We start from the raw sequence: 22,382 nt of genomic DNA, 5'->3' as shown, positions 1-22,382 counted from the left end.
ACATCTGTTACTGACCCTTTTGAGTCCAGCCCCAACAAGGGTCCTCCTGCCCGGTATCATTTGAGCCAATATAATGAGACCGAGTTTGGTTCAGAAGCAAAGGAACGTTTTACTCTTTTTTTTTTTTTTTCCACACACACACTAAAGTTTTACTCTTTGATCAAAGAATGGAAAGGTATAAGCTTCGGCTCTAGAGCACACCCCGTCCCTGGCTCTAGAACACACCCCGTCTCCAACAGGCCACGGGCGGGGCTGCTTTACAGGGATCTCGGGCAGTGAAGCGGAAGAGCGGAGTCTCGCGATGCTGGCACAGCTGCGCTGCTCAGGCTCCGGATCACAGGGCTGGGCTGCAGCGTCTCTGCACACAGCCTGCCTGCCGCCGCCATCTTGAATTGCAGTACCCGGCGCAGCGCTTCTGCTCACGGTTCCCGAGTTGAAGCGTCAGGCAAGGCTGTTTTGCACGGGGAACTATGGTCTGAAGTGCTGGGTTCAAGGCCTCTGCACGCTGCACCCTATGAGCAAGTGAAACTAGACTTCGCACCAAGGAAAATAAAAGGTTAGACTTTATTTTATTACCCAGATTCTATTTTTGTTTCCCATGAATTGTTAATGGGCTTCGCTGGTGACACATCTGCACTGTTCAATATACTAGCCGCTGACCACATGGAGCCTTTGAGCCCTTGAAATCTGCGGGTGTGCCTGAAGCAGTAAGTTTTAAATTTTGTTTAATTTTACCCGATTCAGATTTAAGTTTAAATAGCCTCTTGTGGCTGCTGGTTACTTTACTGGATAAAAGGATTTACTTAATACTGATTTGAAGCAAAGTCTGTAATGCAAGATGGTACTCATTAACCTTAGGTGTGTAACATTGGTACCTTGAAATTCTTTCACATTCTAGCAAAATTCAGTTGGTTATTGAGTTACATTAAGGAGGTAGGAGAAAAAGTTAGGCTTTTGGCTAATAGGGAGCAAATGTAGAGGCCTAAATATAAGCATATAAGACTTAAGACTGAAAGAGGGTAGTAATTTAGGAACTAGACGGTTGCTCTGGACAGAAAAGATCCTGGAGCGTGTCAGTAACTATTTATTGGAATACTATAGTTTGGTGTAACAAAGAAATTCAGAGTGCTTTCCAAACAGCAAATTGAGTGAAATAAGTATTTATTTATATTCACCTGGCGTAAGTTGTTATTCGACTTTTACAAACGGCAGTAATGGAACTGGAACAGTTATACCATGTGCTCCAGGGTACCGGTACTACTGCCAAGAGCGGAAAACTTTAATCTTCCAAAGCCTCAATCAGCCAGTTTCTCATCTGCATCCCATAAATCATCAAGAAGGAACAAGCTCATTATCTGAGCACTAGGGACAAAAGTCTTTTACGTGACACTGAACTTTTGACTGCTGCAAAACATGGCAGCTTGCCATCGTATCGTTAACAGGTGTGTTGGCCCCTTTAACAGACTGGGCCAGAAGTCTGAGGTGAAGGCCTGAAATTTCAATTTTGTTATATGCTGTGACTTGTAGTGGGCCGATGTCCAAAAGTAATTGGGCCCAGTGGTCTGTGGAGTTACTTGGATGTTTTGTAGTTTTAATAGATTTGGAGAAAGAGAAGTGGGAGTTTCTCTCCCTGGAAACCTCCTCTTTGAGAGGCTAGGAATTAGGGGACCTTCTTGTTCTACTTTGGAAGGTGTTTCAATCCTGCTACTCCAGAGAGCTGGGTAGGAGCTCCCAGGTACAGCCTGTTAAACTTTCCTATACAGTTGCCCTCTGAATCCACAGGTTCTGAATTCACATATTCAACTGAGGGTCAAAAATGTTTGAAAATAAAATTCCAGAAAGTTTCAAAGAGCAAAACTTGAATTTGCCCTGTGCTGGCAACTATTTACATAGCATTTACACTGCATTAGGTGTTATATGTAATCGGGAGATGATTTAAAGTATATGGGAGGATGTGTGAAAGTTATATATGCAAACAGGACGCCATTTTAGATAAGAGACTCGAGCATCCACAGATTTTGGGTCCTGGAACCAACCCCCTGTGGATACAGAGGAATGACTGAGCCTACATCTTGTAGTTCCCTCTCTACATAACGGGGCTGGTTAGGTTCTGGAGCCTTCAAAATTACACAATATGTGATTCCTATGTCATATAAAATTTACTGTGAATTTTAGTAAGATAATCATATTTCCAGAAAAGGTCTCTCAATTTTCACCTCCCTTTCTAAGGACAGAAATGCTATGAGTGTTGCACGGAGGGTGTTTCAGATATGCACATTGTCTTGTTCCCTGGTCAAGAAAAGATAAGTTGGTAGAAATAAAAAAGAGTATAATCTATAATAGGCATGGCAAGCCTTTTCTGTAACTGTCAGATAATAAATATTTTCGGCTTTTGAACCATGTGATCTCTGTTGTAACTACTCAAATTGGTAACAAAGGCAAAATAATGTATAGATGAATGAGTGTGCCTGTGTTCCAGTAGACTTTATTTGTGGACACTGAAATTTGAATTTCACATAATATACAGTTGTGATGAATGTTCTTTTTTTTTGATGTTTTTCAAATATTTAAAAATATAAAAAGAATCATTCTTAACTTGCAGGCTGTTAAAAACAACAACAGTAAAACACAAGGTGGCAGACCAGATTTGACCTACAGGCTGTAGTTTGCTGACTTTTACTTTTTAACATACAGACATAAATAAATAAAGTGTAAATATTTCATAAACATTATTGTAGATATTGCTGGATTCTAGAATTTCAGAGTTATGAAATAACTTATGTTTCTATCCTTATATATGGAATTCAAAACCACAGTTTATTTACAATGAGCATCTTTGAAAGTGGGTAATTTTAAAGCAATGAAAGAAAAACAAAACATATTGTTACAGCACATAGAAAGATGACTGATCAAGGTTGTGAGAGTCAAGGATTTTCTGCTCGGCTCTGACACTAAGCAAGGGCTTATTACTTAGATTTTCTCACCTCTAAAATGGGAATAATTCTGGCTCTCCCATCCTTATAAGGCTGTTATAAAAAAACAAATGAAGTTATACTCTGGAAAATTCCTGGAAAAGATCAAGTGCTACATGTGTGTAGAATAATTTTCCAGGAGTATCCCAAAAGTTCTTGGGCTGGCTTATTGTATAATTTCTCTCAGCAGTTGTGTGGGAAAATGCTGCTACATAAATGGATAAATATAGATGGATATTTTTATATTCATGCAGGGATGATCTGAAGAGAAAAATGATCTATCCTGAATATTTTATATTTAGCAACAATAGCAATCTTGCCATGTGTAAATCTTTTAAAACTGTGTTACAAACTGATGTTTCATTTTGAATATTGTTTTCTCTGATTTATTGCAAACTGATAGATGGGCAAGGGGGGTGAAATATACCTGCATGCATCTCATGCATAGAAAGATACATAAAATAACGGATTGAGAGTTGGATTAAAGAAAGACAAAGGCCTCCATACAACTGGTTCTTCCTAATATTGAAAGAGTACTAATTGACAAGATAGGAAAGATGTCTTTTTGACTTTCTGCTGTTCAGGAAGGTATTGGCAACAAATGATTATATGTGTGCTTGTGTATGTGGCTGTGTGTAAATGGAAGTGAAAGGACATATACAATATTCTACAATGGGGGGATAATTTCAAGAGTGAAATGTTCATCTTAAAATCATTCAGTTTGTTTCATTTTAGTTTAATTGATTTCATAAAATACTTATTTTTTGACCTGCATGAAATAATTCAGTGAAAGACTAGAAAACATTGTGAAAAGGGTAAATTTTTGTTTATGTTTCTTAGGGTATGAAATCACTTGTCCCCTAAATGGAGAGTTTTAATTAAAATAGATGAGAGGGCTTCCCTGGTGGCGCAGTGGTTGAGAGTCCGCCTGCCGATGCAGGGGACGCGGGTTCGTGCCCTGGTCCGGGAGGATCCCACATGCTGCGGAGTGGCTGGGCCTGTGAGCCATGGCCGCTGAGCCTGCGCGTCCGGAGCCTGTGTTCCGCAGTGGGAGAGGCCACAACAGTGAGAGGCCCGCAAACCGCAAAAAAAAAAAAAGATGAGAAACCAGGGAAGCAGAGGAGAAAGGCATTTAAACGTATTTTTCTTGTGTAAGCTTTTTCATGTTTTCTTCATAACAGTTGAATTTTACTTCTGGGCTTTGCAGTCTAGTTTGTATAGTTATTTTGGAGAAATGAGAAATGTGAGAAGGAAAGTGTAGTATTTTAGTACTAACCCCAAATATATGCTACATCTGGCTGATTTCAGTTAACTCTCCAAGCACTACTATGACAGTGTAGATGTCACGGATTATGATGATGTTAAGTTTTATATTTCCCACTTCTGACACTCATTTTCACAGTGCTGGCGTCTCTGGTCACTTGTTCTTACTTTTTCTACTCTCATAATGTATATGCACATAATCCTTATCCTTTTTCATTCTTCTATATTTTTAATATTATTATACTCTGGTTAATAACATGCCTAATCTTTTCTGATTTAGATGCTTGTCTGTGATATTGGCAGCCATGCTCAAGAAATTTACCTTCGGGTGAGACCAGCCTAATGTTTCTCTATAATCCATAGGGTGATAAAAGAGCTTTTAGTGATGGGTCAATACTAACAAAAGGTTTTCCCATTAGGTATACACCACAGAGTCCTGACATAGTTGTTGCTAGGTTTAGCTTTAGTTAGAGGAGACCATAAGACACACTGATATTAGGTTCACAGCGTCATAGTGTAGAAGTTGTAGGGACTATAAAGCCCAATGACGCCAAGTATGAGTCCAGAAACCTCCATCATGTTATATGAGAAACGCACTGAAGGAACAAACTGTTCAAAAGCAGCACAATATGTTAAATTCCAAATCCTTAGGCATAGTTTGAAAATTGGAACCAAATTTAAACTCAGAGAGTTTTGTGTATAATCTTGGGTTTTTGTAGACCCTGGATTCATAGTCTATTAAGGTCAGTGTAAATTGCCTGTGCTATGAAGGGGCAGTACCACCCAGGGGATGAGAAATCAGCTCTGGAATTAGATGTATGTGGTTTTAATCCCAGCTGTGTACTCTACTAGCTGAGCAAACTTGAGCAAGCTATTATAGTCTCTGAACCTCAGCTTCCCTCTCTTTAAAATGGGTATAAAAATTGTACATTCTAGGGGAAATCCAATGAAGTAAATCATATGTAATGCTTAGCACATATACAATGTTTAGTATAATGCCTGGCCCATCATAAACACTCAAAAAATATCATTAAATAGTCAAAGAATAGCGTACAGTCCTTCTAAGGGAGTACAAAAAATATTCAGCCTGCTTTCAAGGAGGTGGTGGTGTTTCTGGAGACAGAAGCCCTAACCGCAGGAATGATGTCAGGAGAGCCTCCAAACGTGCATCATTGAAGTGCCCCAGGAATAGATGTGATCAACTGAAAGTATATTAAGGATTCCAAGGAGGAACATGTCACTAGCAGAATGGAGTTATCTGGGAGGGTTTCTTCAGGTCAGTGTTTGATCTGAGTCTTTCAGAATTTAATAGGCGGGTAGGAGAGGAAGAGGGCACTGAGGTAAGGACATTTTTGTCTGGGAAAATGGAAACCAGGCCCTAACGAGATCTAGTGATATAGGTCTGAACTCGTGAGAAAAGACTTGCTGCTTTTAGACCTTGTTCCAGTCACAGTCATTACAGTTATCAAAAATATGGTCAATCCAAAGATGGAAGAATTGGCTCCCTTTCAAGTGTTACGCATCTGGGACCCAGATTCATGATCCCGGGGTTTGAACCTAAGTTTGGCTAGTGTGTGATACTGAGCAAGATTCTCACCCCCTTGGTGCTTCAGTTTTCCCTCTTTCAGAGGAAGGTTTTAAGAGTTAAATTTGGTGTTATAAATGGAGATGCCTGCTATGACATTTTGTATGTAACTCTGCACTTGCTTTGTGATAATCCTTCAGATCTTTAACTCTATGCCCTCTCTCTTACCTCCTTGTTTAGACACTGATTGCTTGGGGAAACATATTTGGAAAGAATTGGGATTTACTACATTTATCCTTCAAAGACAGTAGCCTTATGTTTTTGGAGGGTTTTGTCATTTAGAGCACCCTCCAATGTGTATCATCTCATTTGATTCTCACAACACTGGGAAGTGGACAGAGAATTCCAGTAAAGGAGAACCAGCAGAGTGGACAGGGGCTGGCTCCTGGAAGGACAGTGGGGCTGTCAAGAAAGACACAGGCCTTGCTCACTTCATCCCGGAGGGGATTTGGCTAATAGCCTGTCTGCTGCACGCTGGGAAAGCTGTAAGTCTGAGAACTACATTATCACCAAAGCAACACTGGGGCAGGAGTTTTAGCTTTTAATGTGCTGAAAGGGTTCCAAAGACAGAATGCAAAGGAAAACTGCTTTGTCAGGTATAAATTCTAGTCCATAAACAGTCTTTTAAAATTTTAGTCCCTTCTGTGGCTCTGTGAAGTTTTACTTGGAAGACTTTGCAAAACTTTGAGAAATATACCGTAAAATCCAGACAGTCTGGATTGGAAAAATGGCACGCAGGGATCCACCACAACATAACAGGGCTCATCTCATCCCCTTTGCGCTGAGGGTTCAGTGAATGGGCGTAAAGGGGGAAATCACGCCCAAGTTAAGTATTTTCACCTGTGTGAAGACCTGAAGGCAGTTTGACATCCAAAGAGAGCTGCGTGCATATGCTGGGAGGTGACTTTAGGCCTGGCATTGTCCTTGGAGATCGCCTTGTGCCTCCAAGCTGTTTAGTTCATCTTCTTCCCAGGGTGGGACTTGACAAGTCATTTGTTCATGGAAGACTCTTCAGAGATAACCTCAACATTTACAATGGAGGATCCATTCCCTGCAGGAAATACATGCAGAATATAGCTATGCTTATTAAAGAGCAAATGTTCTGTTCTGAGAGGGCAAGAAACAGTTTCCCTCTCCTTTCGCTGTCGCTCGCACACACACTCTGGGGCGCCCCATCTCATGCTGCCTGTTGCTTCTGCGGGGTTGGGGGGCATGCAGAATTATTTACTTTATTACATTATTTACATTTTTAGATTGTTCCTGGGATTAATTGCTGTTGAAGCCCACATTTAATTAGCATAAACTTCAGTAACAGCTTAATATAAATTAAATTCAAGCCATATCTCTTTGAGAAATATTAGGATTTATTAGTGATCCCCCCCAAAATAATTAGCTTGAACGGATACATTTCAGCACTAAGTGATGGAGGAAGCTTTGTGTGCAGTTATATTGAGTACGTTCCCTCATCCCCTCTCCCCTTTTTGTGTCTTCTGGTGATTAGCCTGGTGGGAGATGCCTTGTCTGTTTGCCCAAGGCCTTAGGAAAGCAATAATGGTCACCGACACAGAAATTGGCTCTGTTGAGAGATAAAGGCGGAGAGGGAGGAAGAGCCTGAGAATAAGGCTCAGGTCACAGCTCATGACTTAAAAAATGGTGACGCAAAAAGAAATGAAAGTTTTAAATCCAAGAAGTATGAAACGACTTTCTCATAAATCTCTAAATGCCTAAAAGAAACTGTAGTTAAGTAATTCCTGCTTGTGCCGTGGGCCAGGAAAAAGACAGTGCATGCTCCGTGCTGTTGCCAAATTAATCTCCTAGAAGAATAGCTTGATCATATCATTGCCCTGCTCAAGAACAGACAGTTAAGGGAATTGGGACAGTTCTGAGTCCCAATTTTGCCATTTGTCCATTTGACCTTCGGCAACGCACTAACCTCTTGCTCCTTCGGTGCTTTCATGTGTGAAAAAGGTATAGTGATAGATCCTACCTCACAGGGTAATTATAAGGATTACGTGAAATAATGTAGGTAAAACTCTTAGCACAGTGACATAACAAAATCACTCAATGTTTGTTGTTATTAATAGAGGAGCTACATTTTTCTTGGCACAGCACCTAAGGTCTTTAACCATCTTGCATCCACCTGTCTTTAAGCAGGATGCCTGGCCATTCTACTCCAGGATGTCTTTCCTCCAACTAAACCAGTGCCATATATTATAATCTGTTGTGTGTCCCACTTCCTCTATTAACTGGTAAGCACTTTTTGGGTAAGAGATGAGATCTTACTCAGTTTCAGAACTCCCAGTGACCAGAAGAGTCTTTATAAAATGCAGATGCATCCCTACTTATGAAAAGAGTAGGTTTGCAAAGTCTGTTAATTTAAGCCCATGTGTTTGTAAATCTCTAGTGTTTTAAAAAGGGTTTAAGCTTCTGGGTAGGACACCAGTTTGGCCTTGAGTTTTCCTGTAGGTGAAATGAAAGAGTTGGATGAGATGATTCATCAATAGGGCTCTCTCCAACTTAAAAATATTGTGATTTTATTTAATCTTGTCTTAATTTCATTGTTGTCATGTTTCTGTGATGCCAAGCATCACCAACATTAAGCCTAAAAGATTAGCCAAAATAGTGATAATTTCAAATACCCAGATGTTTCATATTATATAGAAAGCGTATATTTAAAAAAATTTATTTTATTTATTTTTGGCTGCATCAGGTCTTTGTTGCTGCGCGCGTGCTTTCTCTAATTGCGGTGAGCGGGGGCTACTCTTTGTTGCAGCGCGTGGGCTTCTCATTGAGGTGGCTTCTCAAGCGCTGGCTCAGTAGTTGTGGCATGAGGGCTCAGTAGTTGTGGCTCGCAGGCTCAGTAGTTGTGGTGCACGGGCCTAGTTGCTCTGCAGCATGTGGGATCTTCCCGGACCAGGGCTTGAACCAGTGTCTCCTGCATTGGCAGGCAGATTCTTTTTTTTTAAATTTATTTATTTATTTTTGGCTGTGTTGGGTCTTCGTTTCTGTGTGAGGGCTTTCTCTAGTTGTGGCAAGCGGGGATCACTGTTCATCGCGGTGCGTGGGCCTCTCACTGTCGCGGCCCCTACTGTTGCGGAGCACAGGCTCCAGACGCGCAGGCTCAGTAGTTGTGGCTCACGGGCCCAGTTGTTCCGCGGCATGTGGGATCTTCCCAGACCAGAGCTTGAACCCGTATCCCCTGCACTGGCAGGCAGACTCTCAACCACTGTGCCACCAGAGAAGCCCGAAAGCATATCTTTTTTTAAAAACATACTTTTCTGTTTTCAACAAGATGCTTGACATTAGACTATTCTTCACTGTGAATTTGGCAAGGGAAAGCTCGCCAAAGTGAAGCAGATGTTTGGAGGATTTAGAAGATGTAGCTAACCTTTATATAATTTTGTCTTTTTTAATTAATTAATTTATTATTATTATTTTTTTGGCTGCGTTGGGTCTTTGTTGCTGTGTGCAGGCTTTCTCTATGTGGTGAACGAGGGCTACTCTTCGTTGCAGTGCGCGCGCCGGCTTCTCATTGTCGTGGCTTCTCTTGTTGCGGAGCACGGGCTCTAGGCGCGCTGGCTTCAGTAGTTGTGGCGCATGGGCTCAGTAGTTGTGGTGCACGGGCTTAGTTGCTCTGCAGCATGTGGGATCTTCCCGGACCAGGGCTTGAACCCATGTCCGCTGCACTGGTAGGCGGATTCTTAACCACTGCGCCACCAGGGAAACCCCTGTAATTTCGTCTGTTACATGCATTCTTGAATATTCTTCATAAGAAAGTAGTAAAGGCAGAGATTTCCAGCTGTTATCAATTGTTCTTGATTTTCATTTTCATTAATGGAGCTACCCTTCCCTTGTGGAAAACCTTCAGAGAGAGTGTTGACACCAGGATAACACTCCCTCTAAAATAAGAGATGGGTCATTAGTCATATGGGTGGTAGCTTCACAAAGTTGTGGAAGGTATTAGTTTCCAAAACTCTGGCTGACCTCATCTCTAGAAGTATGCTGATGAATCAAATGAGGCGAGTGTTTTCTGGAAACGAGAGTAAATAACTAATGCTTACTAAATTACCTAAATTACTAAATGGGACATTGGATTCCTTGAAGAATTAAATTTGTCTCATGTGACTGAGTGAGCAATTTCTTTCAACAGGTAATTTATTTAACAGTAAGCACAGCCAGTATTCAGTAATACAGGTCAAATCCTATTGAAGAAAAAGAATATGCATTTTAAAACACTTTCCAATTTTTCAGCCAGTAGCATGATTCTTTCACACAATATCTGAATGCGTAAAACCAGTAAACAAGTGCTCTAGTCAGCAGCCTGTAGGTGGATGAAACAGTGTTTATTGGGGTATCAAAATTAGTTCCCACATAATTGTTCCATTCTTTTGGTAAAAGTACTGAATGATTTAGAAAACCTTTTTTGTATGGTTCAAGGCAGTCTTTAATTAAAATAGAAAGTGAGAGAGTCAAATAATACAAAATGTATGTTATAGAATGAATTTAAAAGAATTGAAGGAAAACAGTTTTATTTCCTTTCCATTTTGTGGGCTGGTATATTTGAAATTGCTTCTTTCCCTGACATTTTCTGTTGCCGCAGCCCTTCCTGCAATTTGAGTTTCAGTTAAAAGATATAAAAATAAAAGCAGCACCTATTTTAATAGTACCTACTATATGCCAGGCCCTGTTCAAAGTACTTTATATTTATATTAGCCCGTGTAAAATTACAAAAGCCTCAACATGAGGCAGATACAAGCATCATCCCCATTTTACAGAGATGTTAAGACACTTTCCCAGGATCACACAGCTCCCAAGACTTGAGCAGTCTGACTCTATAGGTTCGCCTTGTGCTATGTTTGTCAAACGTCAGCATGCCTCGGAATCACCTGGAGGGCTCCTTGAGTCACAGATTGATAGGTGCCACCCCCAGAATTTTTGAGTCAGTAGGTCTGGGGTGAGATCTGAAAATCTGCATTCTATCAGTTTCTCAGGTGATTCTGATGCTACTGGTCTGAAGGCCACACTTTAAGACCACTGTACTATGCCTCTCTGTAATATACTCATAAACCAGAAAAAGGTTGTTACGGCAGAAAAAGAGTCAAGGCTTTTCCATTTTGGAAGTTCAGACTGTGAGGCCACTTAGGGTATAGGAAGATGTGTGATCACTCTTTTCTGGCTTTTTTGGATCCTGAGACTAGAAAAACTTCCCAGGATAGAGGGAATGGAGGAAAGCACAGACATTGGTGGGTTCCTTTGAATCTGTCTCTGCTGGACTCTTCCCCAGGGGAGGCTGAGAGGAAATGGGGAAAAAAATAGAACTCCCCAGAACCCCCAGGTAGGGTTGGTAGACCTGAGAACAGAGAAAGCCTGTGTGCTTTGCCAGGTGGAGCCCGTGGAAGCTGCAAAGCCTTGGCGTTCCCATTGTTCAGCATGCTGGGAAGAGACTACGTTTAGTGTCTTGGTGGACACGCTTGGAATATCATTACGGGGTTTCCTGGAGCCTCAGCAAGGGGCAGAAGCAAGCAAAGTATCCTCATGGGCATTTAGCAGGACTCAGATGTGGCTGGCAGAGAGCAGCTGACTTGCTGAGACTGTGGTGTTGAGATGAGGCTGATGAGCAGTGATCTGCACTGCTGGATGACCAAAACCATAGCAGGGTGAGGATGTCCCCTGCATGCTGTGTGCGCAGGTGATGACACAGAGGACTAGAAACCTACCTTCTGCCGCCTCTCCCACCCCCCCAAACCTCAGAGGCTTCCTGGGGAAAAGGAGGTGGGGTGGGTTGTTTCCAGCATCTTGAGGAAAAGAAGCGTAATAAAATCCGTTAAGTTTGGTTATATAAATATGAAGAGAGCTACGTTTCTTACGAATGAGTTCATGGGATGAAATCTATACTCACTACACGTTGGTTGCTGTGTAGAAATTTAAAGAATGCTAATGCAAGGGATATCTGTGCCTAACGGAGAAACCCAGGGACAGGTAAAACCAAACCATCGTGAATCAATAGAGGTGACCCTGGGAGAGGACTGGTATCCAGAGACGTCTCAGCAGACTTCAGAAATCCCATTATTGTATTGTAAAGAAACTTAGTCTGAAAGAGAACAACCGAACGCTTGAAATTCACAAAGCAGAAATAAAACGGGTGGCTGAAAGGAGACAGGGAGTGTAAGAGTTTACTGGTAGTTCATCTAGGGCTCAGCCTTTCTTTCCTTGGGAAGCAAAGGGGGCTTGGAGTGGCATCAGCCCAGACCAGCAAGGTAGTGGGAGGCCATTACTCACTTGAAATGGAATCTATCTTGACTTTGGTAAAGCAGTGACTTAGGACCTCTGTGGAAAGCCTGTACTTTGTAAGAACATAGGACCCCCCCACCCCCATCTATCAAGCCCCAGAGGACTAGTCATTAGCATGTGTGAGCTATATTTTCCTTACCTATAAAATGGAAATACTACATCCCTGATAGAGTAGTTCGACTTTTATGTGACGCCAAACACATCACCCTCCTCGTGTAGCCGACACCATGTTTGTTCTGTTTTGTGATAATTTCAAGAATAATATATTTGACTTAAAGTAGAAGGCAGAGTGATCATGCTTGGAAGCAAGAATATAAATTATATGGCAAAAAAGTAAAATTTGACATGAAAACTACTTTCAGTGAAATACAAAATTCTTGATTTTCTTTACAACATTAACATTCTCAATTTTGCTCATCATCTAGTATGTAGGAATGAAGAACTTTTTCAACTATAGATATTTTACTGTCTGTTTTTACAGAATGTATGACTCATAATGTGTGGGTCCATTATCTTTCTCTTTCTAAGTCATAGAACCTCTGATTTATTGAGTTGAAGTATACCCAACGGAAAATTTGTATTTCTCAGTCTCCTTTGCAGATAGGTGTGTCCATATGTCTAGGTTATAGCCAATGAAATGTGAGTGGAAGAGTTCTATGGTACTTCTGGAATGCCCCTCAAAATGGAGGGTGTGAGCTTTAGCCAGCTATACAGTTTAGAGGGTACACAGTTCACACAAAACGTACTCACAGCAGGCACCAATTGCAAGTTCAGGGGGCTGTCAAACCACCTTCAGGTTTGATTGTTCACTGAAGGACTCATAAAACCCACAGAGTAAAAAAGCTGTTATTCTTACAGTTAAATACAGGGAAAGACATGCATAAGTCAGAATCCAGTAGGGATCCAAATACAGAGCTTCCTGTTGTTATCTTCTCTTGGAGTTATTTATGAATGTTGTAAAATGCCTCCCGGCCATAACGTGTGACAATACACAGAGTCTTGGGAGAAGCTCACCCAAACCTTGGTGTCTAGAGTTTTATTGGGGCTCCATCACATACTGCTCATTGGCTGACCTGAAGTCTCTAGCCCCTCCAGGAAGTTGGGCTAATATAGTCTCCAGTTGCTCTGGTGGTTGGACCTGATACTGTGTGGACCCCATCATATATCATGTTGTTAGACTGTCCAGTGGCCAAATTCTCCAGGCAAATGAAGACATTTTATCATGTGGAGGATTTCAGGGACCAAGAGATCACCTCCCAGTAGCTGAGGGCAAAAGCCAGAACTGTCTTGGGGTAAGATCAATTCACCACTACCCAGAGGGTCAGGACTTTTCCTTCATGCTTCTATCTGAAACACCAGTTTAGTGACTGAGCTCTCACAACCATCATTTTGAGGAAGAAACCACATCCTAGAGTTGATGGAATGGTGTCTGAGAAGGAACCCAAGCCTCTGATGACTTCATGTCGCTGAAGTCATCCACCAGCACGGACTGACTAACTCTAAACTTTTTTTATACAGTGAGGAATAAAAATCCATCTGACTTAAGTCATTTTATTTTTTACGTTTTTCCCTCTTCACATCATTAAATATAATCCTAACCAAAACTGCATATTCTTGACTTTCGGATTTAGAAAGACAATGCCTACTCTCTTACTTTCAAACTGTCCTCATTTAAAAAAAAGTCTCACTAATTGTCAGGGATATATGACTCCAATTTTCAATCTTCAAAGTACACATTTTTGAGAAGTATCTTAATTGCATTTGGAAAGACATTTCCTTCTAAAGGAAAAGTTCTCTCCATGCTCAGTGTTTGAGCGGATCCAAACTTACTTCCATCAGAGTTTTGTGTCCATTTTTACTGAGGATACATTTGAATGCTTCAGGCAGGCTTAGTTTTGGGCATTTTTACTTTATACGAAGACTAACATTTCCCATAGTATTATTCACTATGTACTTATATCATGGTGACTCCTCTCCCCTTCTCATTTATTGTAAGGGGAACCTTTTATTGACAGGTAGCAATCATTTTCTGTATAGTCACCTTTTGGTGTGCTTGTACATGTTGTCCCCATCCAACTGTGTCTTTCCCCCCATCACTCATAAAAGAGATATAATAGCTGTAGTTCTCTTGCAGTCAGTCTATTGCTGCAGTTAACAAGCGGTTTATTAGAGTGTTGACCTCCATTAGCTGTGAGGCTAGGTCATTAACTGCCTCTGATAACCATTTCTCAAAGTTTATGACTTAAATAATTACTTTACTAATGACTTTTATACTTTTATCTGGATTAAAACAAAGTTTCATAGGCACTCAGAATTTAGGGATAAAATGAGTAATATTGGTTAAGAAATATCTGTAGACTTGAACCCCCTGCATTTTGTTTTAGGGCTCTGGTGTTTGTATTAGAACCTCCAGGGAAAGATGAGTTACAGACTCTGTAACTGCCATGTACCAGGGAAACACTCTAAATGATAATGTGTATTTGTCTTCTGGGGACTAGAGTTTGTAGGTAAATTAAATGTTTTCCTTTACCTGGAAATACCAGCAGTTTTAACATAAACTATGTAGCCTCAGTGTTTTGTGATTTATTCACTGCTAAGCAATTGTGTGCTACCTATATTTAGTTTTCTGTAGTAAGTGGCGAAGGGACTTCTCTTCAGCGCGAAGGGAGCTATTACTGCTAATCTCTATTTGGTATCACTAATGAGTCATGATAAAAAGGACAAAGACATTCACAGGTTTGATCATGCCACACCAGTGCTCACAAACCTCACCAATTGTCAATTGCCTATGAATAAACATTTTACTGATACAGAAGTGGCAGATTTGGGGTGCTAACTCATAGAGTGCCAGTTTCCCTATTTCTAAGGTGGGGATGATAGGATCAATATTTTTATTCCCAGATATTTTGTGGATGAAATGAAATAATGCCTCTGAAGCATTTATGAATAGGATGAGAGATTAAAATGCCACTTCTGTTTTCATATTGTTAATATGCCTAGAAAAAATTAATGTTTTGGACTAGAGAAATGAATATTTTTTCATTGAATTCTCTCACTCAGTAATTTAGATACTTTCAACTATATAAAACTAATAAGGCATTTTTCACTTGTAACATAGACTGCAACCAATCTTGTTTTGGTTGACCTGGCTCTTGTGCAAAGGAGATTATCCAAGGAAGAGCATGAACCATTTCTTATTCATCTCTGTAGCTACACTGGCTGGTACTGTGCCTATCTTACAGTAAGTTTTGAATAAATATTTTTGAAATTCCTTAAATATACCTGGTAAAAATTAATCTCTTTTTGATATCTTTATGAAGTAGATTTTTTCTTTCATATTCTGTCTTATGTCGGCTCTTTACACTTCTGCCTACTCTGCTAACTTGTAGGCTTACTTAGAGCAGAGACAGAGTCTCTTTCACTTGTGTCTGTCATGATGCCTACCACCATGGCTTGCCTATAGCATAGCATTTCCCAGAGGTTGTTTCACCAAAAACTAACGTAATAGGGTATCATATTAGTATTATATTTGCTGCTAGAACGAATTGCCACAGATATGTGGCTTAAAACCACCTGAATTTATTATCTTACAGTTCTGAAAGTCAGAAGTCAAAAATCTGTCTCACTGTGCTAAATAAAATCAAAGTGTTAGGAGAGTTATTTCCTTCTGAGGCTCCAGAAGTCAATCTGTTTCTTACCTTTTTTCATCTTCTAGAGGCTGCCCTCATTCCTTGGCTTGTGGTCTCTTCTTCCATCTTTAAAGCCCTCAGCATAGCATATTTAAATCTCTCTCTGCTTCCGTGGCAGCATTGCCTTTCTCTCTGTTTCTGACTCTTCCTGCCTCCCTCAAGAACCCTTGGGATTATATTGGGTCTATCTAGATAATCCTGAATTATTCACCCATCTCAGTATCCTTAATTTAATCACATCTATAAAGTAACATAGTCAAAATATCTGGGGATTAGAATGTGGACTTTGGGGCGCCACTATTCTGTCTATCATAGATATTAATAGGCAATATGAAGGGAATAAAAGGATTCCATAGTCAGATGAATTTGGTAAACTTTGGCATAAATAACAGAAAACATGAGACTTTTAATGCAGGCTCAGACTTTTCCTGAGCCTTTATTCCTAACCTTTTTGGTAACAGATACCTTTTTTTTCCCCAAAGAGTATTTAATAGACTAGTGTTTGTGGTAAAGTCATGGGTAAAAGTGGAAAAGAAATCTGGAAACTTTGATTGCTTTCCATTACTTATAGACAGAACTTAGATACCGAAAATGAATAATAAAATGTCTCAAAGGACCTTAGTTCTTTAGATTTTGGCTACGTCTGATGAATCAAACTTTAATTTATTCTTTATTAGTTTCCTCACCAAACTGTCCTTATCCAAAAAGGACAGTTCCTTCCAGTTTAAGCTCTAATATGTAAAGAGCTTGAAAGTTGTCACTCCCATCCTTACAACAAGAAAAACCTGGACAAACTGAAAAATCATCTACTTTGCTGGGACCCGTCAGAGAACTGAGGTTATAGGGCAAACTACTACCCTGACATCTGTAGAGTCAGGAGCATCCAGAGAGATACAGCAACTGAGATCTGCTTACCTGGAGCAGAAGCCTCTGGAATTGTAAACTGGTAGGAACACTTAGATGGTGATTTTGACAGATTGCTGCAGGCCAAGTGGACTAGCTTGAGAGTGAGGAACTCCTGGAGCCCAGCCTTGTGTAAGATCTTCTGGTGACCCTGGCAGGGGGAGGGGGAAAGTAACCATTGTGAAATATGCCTTGAGACTTCTTGTTACATGGGTGTTTTCTCCAGGGGAAAGGACTTTGCCACAGCACAGGGATAAGGTAAATTCTCCCTATTTCCTTCAACCCTCATTCTTCCTGTCTCATCTAAATGGGGAACAAAACATACAGTCAACAGGAGGAGGGGGTTCAAGGAAATAGATTGGGAATGTTGCAGCTGGAGAAGGGAGTAGAGATCAGGGGGGAAGAGTTATACCATTGGATGAGGGACAGAATCACTTGTGAAGGCCACAGCCCTGACACACAGGCCTGCTGAAAGATGGAGACATAATATAAACAGTATAAAACGATCCCTCTCCCTCATATCTGACCTAATACCACACCACATACTCCAGTATCACAACAGTGGATTATAGCTATAAGGACACAGAGAAGCCCCAAAGCCAAGAGGGGAGACAAAAACAAGGACTCTAGAGGGAGTTGAAGCCTCTGTTGCTTATAGCTACAGCAGACATTTAACACAGCCCACCTCCTGGCCAGCTTAACATAAATCCTGACACTAACAGCCGACTTGAATCTTCAGGTCCTATTACTTTATGCTATATGTCCAGCTTTCAACAGAAAACTACAAGGTATGCCAACAGGCAAGAAAAATACAGAGTCTGAAGAGAAAACAATCATTGTACTAGACTCAGGTATGCCACAGATGCTGGAATTATTAGATGGGGAATTTAAAATAATAATGATTAATATGTTAAGGGCTCTAATGGTAAAAGTAGATAGTATGCAAAAACAGATGGGCAATATAAGCAGAGGGATAGAAACTATAAGAAAGAGTCAAAAGGAAATGCTAGAAATAAAAAGCACAGTAATATTGATCAAGAATGATTTGGTGGCCTCATCAGTAGGCTTGACAGTGGAGGATAAAAATCAGTGAAATTGAAGCTAGGTCAATAGAAAGTTCACAAGCTGAAATGCAAAGAGGAAAAAAAAAAAAGGAATGTAAAAGACCTGTGAGACAATGTCAAAAGGTGTAACATAAACTTAATCGGAATACTAGAAGGAGACGGAAGAGAGAACAGAGAAGAAATGGTTTAAATAATAATGGCTGAGAATTTCCCCAAAATAATGACAGACACCATCCACTAATCCAAGAAGCTCAGAGAACACCAAGCAAAATAAAGATGAGAAAACCTACATCTAGGTGTATCACATTCAAACTGCAAATAAATCAAAGACAAAAAGAAAAGCTTCATGGAAGCCAGAGGGGGAAAATCACCTTGCCTTTAGAGGAAAAAGGATACAAATTGTAGCAGACTTCTCATCAGAAATCATGCAAGAAAGAAAAGTGCAGTGAAATCTTACAGTGTTGAAAGAAAAACAAACCCACCACCCTAGAATTCCATATTTAAAAATATTATTCTTCAAAAGTGAAAAAGAAATAAGGACTTTCTCCAACAAAAATCACAACCCTCACACCTGCTCTGCAGGAAATGTTTAAAAAAGTTCTTCAGACAGAAGAAAAATAATACAGGTTAGAAACTTGGATCTGCTTTAGAGAAAGGAAGAATGTCAGAGCAAGAATTAATTAAGGTAAAATAAATATTTGTACTTTTCTTATTCTTAATTCAAAAGGTAATGATTTGTTTAAAACAATAATAGTAACAATGTGTTGGTTGATTATAGCAGATGGATACGTGAAACAAATGACATCAGTGTCACAAAGGATGGGAGGGAGGAATTGGGGATACTGTCTTACAAGGTACATGGGAATGCATGTGAAACAGTGTTGTGTTATTTGAAGGTTGGCTTCGGTTATTTAAAAATGTGTATTTTAAACTCTAGGGTAACCATCACAAAGAAGTATAGATTATATGATGAGACAGACGATATGATGGAATTATGCAAAATGCTAAATTAAAATTAGATAAGGCAGAAAAAAGGGGGGAAAAGGAATCAAAGAAAAAATGCAACAAATAGAAAACAGTTGCAAAGATGGTCAGTATTAATCCAAGTAAATCAATAATTACTTTAAATATGGATGGTTTAATGCACCAATTAAAAGTTTGAGATTCCCAGAGTGGATAAAAAGACAATCAAACTAAGGTGGGTCTCCAGGAAACCTACTTTAATTACAAAAATTCAGATAAGTTGAGAGCAAAGAGGTGGAGAAATATATATATCATGCTAATATGAATTAAATAATGATTGCTTTGACCTTTGAATTGAGAAATTTGACATGGATTACAGTTCTATTAATGAATGTGGGCAAGTTACTTAACCCCTCTTTGCCTCAATTGTACAATGCAGACAAAAATAGCTGTTAGGATTGTTCCTATGTGCGTGATTAATGCATACAGCACGCTCAGCATCATATCTGATTTGTAATAGTTGCATACAGTAACACCTATTTTTCCTCTGGCTTTTCATATTCTCCTTTCCTTGGCCTTCATCTTTCTGTTTTGTAAAATTTTTGAGTTCCTCTCCTACGATTTTTCTTTACAAGTTTTAATTTTCACATGTTATATTACATCCTTCAGTCCTGGGATTGACACTATTATACAGAGTGGTGAGTAGATGACATCTAATGATTTAGATGTAGGTTTAGCAATAATCACTAATGATTGCGGCAGTCAATACTGGAGAATTTAAAAATCATCCAGATGATTTCAAGCAATTCTGTAGAGTTAATTTTTTTGCTGCTCCAGATCGAAAAAAAAAAAAAAGTATTTGGAGAATGTGAGGAGCTAGAAGTGGCTCTGCATCGAGTTCAGTGACTGGCACAGGGCAGGAAGAGTATTTGTCAGTGTGGCCTGCGAAGAATAGACAGGAAAACTATCCCTAAAAAATGAATGACCAGGATAAAGTAGAGTGATGTAGTCCTTAAATAAAGTCTGAAGAAATGGCTGAAAATTAATTCCTCGTGATCAAAAGTAAAATAAATAAATTGCTTTTTTTACCACTTATGGCTTGGAAAATAAAATTTAAATCCTCAAACTCCCCGTTGCCAAAATGAATAACAATAATTACAGGAAGCCTGCTACATAATGGTCATTTTAATTACCATGTTTTCGCTTCTGTGGTATAATTTTTTTATTTTTTGAAGAATTTGAAGGAGAGGCTTTTCCAGCTGGCTTTAGGTCTTGTATATTCTAATGAGTATAATTATATCTTCCAAGCAACAATGTCCAGAATCCAAGGAAGTAAGGAGGATTAGACACTGAACATCTTGTATCTCAAAAGAGAATCCAATGACAAGTGTGCTAAAACCAATTGCAAAGGCCTTTTTCAGCTACTGAGCCAGTGGAGGAAAAAATAAACTCTGTGCTTCCTTTGTCGTTGGCAGGGATGACTGGCCATGCTGTAAGTTGTGCTTTGCCTTGTGAGTGTTACACTTTCTCCACTCTGGTCCAGCTTAAACCCTAATATTGAACACAATGACACTCTAAGTAGTTATTAAACAGAAGGCTGTAGAGTCCTCCACCAAGATTACCTTTCCTTCGTTGGCAGCTAGAGTTTTCAGTTGGTTTCAATGTTGTTCTAAACTATATACATGAAGAGCCACCCTGTCTCAGTCAGATCATTGACAAGACCATGGAGGGGCAGTGAAGGGCTTGCTGTGGCATAACTTAGCCATAAAGGAACAGCTATAGACTACTTGATTAAGTAAGAGGCCAATTGCACAGTATGCCACTAAGGGATGTCTTTTCTTTTCTTTTCTTTTCTTTTTTACATCTTTATTGGCGTATAATTGCTTTACAGTGGTGTGTTAGTTTCTGCTGATTAGTCTGTGAGCAATTAGAGTAGGTTGTAAACTCTGGGAGAGGCTATACTTGCCTTTTGTACTACGCACAGTGACTGCAGTAGCTCTTCTGGAGATGTGTCTAGGGCTCTGAGGTAGCAGTGCCCCATGGTAGCAGTTTCTAGAGGCTAATTATTACATAGAAAATGATATCCCTATATATGCTTTAAATTTGCTGCCTGTTAATTTGGAGCAGCCTTGGTTCTGATGTGATTGGATAGTGCAATTAGGCGTAATTTATGGCTCATTTCTGTACCATTTCTTGCTTTATGGCTATGGCAGTTAGTGTGGACCACTTGTTAATGTGGACCCCTCCTGCAATACGGGATAACAAGATGATAATGCTTTCCATTTGTACCATGCCTCCATCGTGGTAGAACAAAGGACCTCACTCAGACCCTCCCTTTATCCTCATCATGTACTGCCCACAAGGGGCAGAGGTTAATAGGCACAGTTTACCAATCATGATTCTACAACAGAGAGGGCAAGTGGCCTGACCACTGTGATCATCGGGGCTCTAGGAATCCAGTGCCACATAGATTGCTGTTACACCTTCCCTCTCAAGCCTTGGTCCCTTCTTTGCTTTCCACCCCTATTTTCTTCCTTTACATAGAAGATGTACGAAAGCAGAAAGGGAGAGACAGGGAGCATTTCTCTGTGTGTTCCTCTCTTATTTGAAAAGGAAGAAAAAAATTTCAGAAGCTGCTACTAGATTTTCCTTCAGCCGGAACTAGGTCTCATACCCACCCCTACAATAGTCACTTTGAAAGAGCTGTAAAATTACTAGAATTGGCTTAAACCAATTGTGATTCTTCCCCTGGAACTGAGTGCATTGCCCGTGAACAAATTGGGGTTCTAATGGCCTGGAAGAACGGGAAGAATAGGTGATGGTAAGGCACCCAGAATTTGTGGTCACAGCTACTTACTAACCACGGTCTCTTTGGGAGGTCTGTAAGCCTCTCTTGTCCTCTAGGTTATCATGGCTTCCTGCTTGGGGTGCAGGGGCATCAAGGCCTTCAGGATACCGGGTGGCTTTCTCTCAGGTTTCTTTGTGCTGGAGCAAAGTTGTGTTCCACCCAAAAATAGGGAGAGTGTGGTCTCTTTTCTAAAGTAGCTTTGTTGTATCCACGCCTCACAAGTTTCCTCACACAAAGAGCCCCTTCTGCAATGCCTGAAGTCCTTTCTTTATGGAGATCAGATCCAGGCCCTGGAACTGGAGTTGAAAGCAGATACCTATGCCTCTCCCACCCAGCCTTCTCTGGCAGGAGATTGTCCACCTATCTGAATCTCATTTCAGGTGCAGTGGTACATTATGCTACTTGGAAAATTAGGTATTAACAAACCAGAGCTGAAGTTGAAGCTCTCAATTTTAAGAGATCAGACTTCAGGGTTGACAAGCTAGAGGAATGCCCCCAGAATCTTTGACATGAAGAAACAAATCATAAGTTGTGTATATTTGGGAAAAAAAATCAGAATCCCCACAGTAGATAAGGAGCTTGGAATGTAATTGAGATTGCCACATCAGAAACATGTGAGTCTGGAAACTGGTCAGGTTTATTAGGACGGGATACTTCTGTGACTTAGGCTCTGTTTCACGTAATGAGAAGAAAATCAGGCAGGGAAAATCCAACAGTCAGTCATTCTGGGGATAGCTTCACCACACAGAAATACTCAGAAATCAGGGAATGCCAGATGCCTAGAAGCAGATGGAAATCAAGGAA

General features: G+C 40.2%; 1 protein-coding gene across 1 annotated transcript in view; it reads left to right on the top strand.

Moving 5' to 3' along the window:
- Positions 1 to 371: 371 nt before the first annotated feature.
- Positions 372 to 22,382, top strand: part of LOC307179323 (spermatogenesis-associated protein 2-like) — a gene marked incomplete at its 3' end in the record, with an annotated part of 243,803 nt that continues 221,792 nt past the window's right edge. The window contains 1 exon segment of the mRNA XM_079908283.1: positions 372 to 556.

This window comes from Stenella coeruleoalba, assembly GCF_951394435.1.
Source record: "Stenella coeruleoalba genome assembly, chromosome: 2".
Classification (NCBI taxonomy): Eukaryota; Metazoa; Chordata; class Mammalia; order Artiodactyla; family Delphinidae; genus Stenella; species Stenella coeruleoalba.
Note: the sequence above shows the minus strand (reverse complement) of the source record. Positions and strands in the feature narration are given on the sequence as shown.